Source organism: Arachis ipaensis, chromosome B09, assembly GCF_000816755.2.
Source record: "Arachis ipaensis cultivar K30076 chromosome B09, Araip1.1, whole genome shotgun sequence".
Lineage (NCBI taxonomy): Eukaryota > Viridiplantae > Streptophyta > Magnoliopsida > Fabales > Fabaceae > Arachis > Arachis ipaensis.
In genome coordinates this window covers 108,830,965-108,833,037 of record NC_029793.2, presented here as the reverse complement: position 1 = coordinate 108,833,037, position 2,073 = coordinate 108,830,965, and the positions used below count along the sequence as shown (strand labels likewise).

General features: G+C 31.5%; 1 long non-coding RNA gene across 1 annotated transcript; it reads left to right on the top strand.

Annotated features, from left to right (window-relative positions):
- On the top strand, window positions 519-2,073 carry LOC110266591. The gene is made up of 3 exons (XR_002354012.1): window positions 519-542; window positions 702-816; window positions 1,473-2,073. It is a non-coding gene; the product is annotated as an uncharacterized LOC110266591 (long non-coding RNA).

The following is a 2,073-nucleotide window of genomic DNA, read 5'->3' as shown; positions in this document are numbered from 1 at the left end:
GATATTCCTCTTATCCATGAGAAAATTGTCTTCATTACAGCTTGTTGGAGAAAGCATAGAGTAATATAATTTCTTTGTTGCTCTTCCACTATTACATTTTAGACTTTTAGTAACATTTATATGTTAATATTTGTTAAAATATTAGTAGTTATCATAAAATTAAATTTTAAGTAACATTTATACTCAAATGTTAGCAAATATATTCATTTTTTTTAAAAAGTTACAAAAAGTGTTACCTATTCTATTCTCAGTTAGTTTTCAAAATCGAAACCACATCTCATTCTCACTCTCAGTGTTTTGAAACGTGAAATCTCGTCTCCATCCTCCTCAATTTCTTACTCTGCCTCTTTGATCTCTCCTCAAGATGGAAACCACAATCGCGTGTTTTTCTCTGAAGTTTTGAATCCACCTTTTACTCCTCTTCAGTCTCTTGCTCTGACTCTTCGATCTCTCTTCCGCCACTGTCATCGAAGCCTTCGTCGCGCCATCGTCACCGTCAACATGAGTTCTCTACTCTAGGATCAGAATTGGAAACTCTTAAGGTACATAGCACATAATCTATTATTTTATGCTTGTGTTCTTGTGTCTAAAGTTAATCTCGTTGAATTGAATCCATGTCTTCTGAAAAGTGTGCCTTTCATTAATCTCATGCTTCACTACTCATTTCAATCATTTTGGAAATGAAAAGGTTGATTTGATAGGTTCACAAGTCTTTCATGCTAATTCTCTTACCTGATTGTGCCTTAAGCAATTCATCAACATCATGCAATGGAGTTTCTTATTGCAGATCGAAAAAGAGAAACTTCAACAGCACAAGTAACTTCTCTTAGTTTTCGCTGAATTTGTTTATTCATTTGGCTTATCAATTATAGCTAAAAAATTATAGTTAATGAATTTTCATTATTATGACAATGAATGCATATGATGTGTTTGATGAATGATAATAAATCCAAATTTTTTGAGTCCGAGTTTTTTTAATAAAAGTTCTTTATTCTTTTGGAAGTGCATTTAAGGTGTTTGAAGAAATGCCTCACAGAATTTTATGTTACTATATATCTTATATCTTAGAGAAATTTGGGCATAGTACAATTTAAGAGAGTATGATTTGAGAATATACAAAATAAAAATTTTCTTGAAGTCATCAAAAGTCTAATGCAATAATCTCTTTTGACAAAGTATTGAAAATATCAACTCAACTCCATTTTCATGTTAACAAAATATTATTTTTATGAACAGTTTTAGTATGTGAGTTTATGTAAATTTTTCACTATCACTTTTAGTGAAGATATCAATCAAATTGTTATATTAGTGTACTAGAAATTCAAGAAGGTACAATATATAATAATTAACTAAGTCGTAATCTTCCTCTAATTATTCTGAATATTAATTAATATGTTTTGTTTAACAACAACTTATGATTAGTAATAGTAGTAACTCTTGGAATAATAAGTTGTTCATCATCTCTATTGCAGACAAGTTTATCTGTTCTATGCTACCTGAATCACCTTCCCTATTAATTTCATACTCTCCAGGTAATCAAATTAATTAATAAACCGAGGGCTTATGTTCAAGCCATGAGGGAGTAACTTGCAGCATGCAAGGGCTTATGTTTAAGATTTGTTGGCCATGAATTAATTGAATTCCTAATGTTAAGATATGCTCAATTCAATCCCGAGAATCCCAAAGAGGACACTGGTGATTTTAGAATTGCATCTTCAGCTACTAAGACGCTCCTTTTTCTTTCCTCGCTTCATTTCTGAAATTCATTTAGTTATCCTAGCAATATTTTGCACTAGAAAGTAAAGTGTTAGTAGTTAGTAACTAGAGCGAGAGAAGCAAGACTTGGATATGATGTGACATGTTACGACTATTGTGATAATGATATTGTCATGCCTGTTCTGTTTCTGTTTTTGTTTGTGTTTGTAAACTTAACTAGTTAACTAACTAGTTTTGAGTTTTTGCTATGGAGACAGCAATGACATGAATAATGTTCAGCTGAATGATGATGTTCTTGGCCTGATTGTGTTCAAATCAGACCTCTATGACCCTTCTTCATCTCTTGCTTCATAGAAA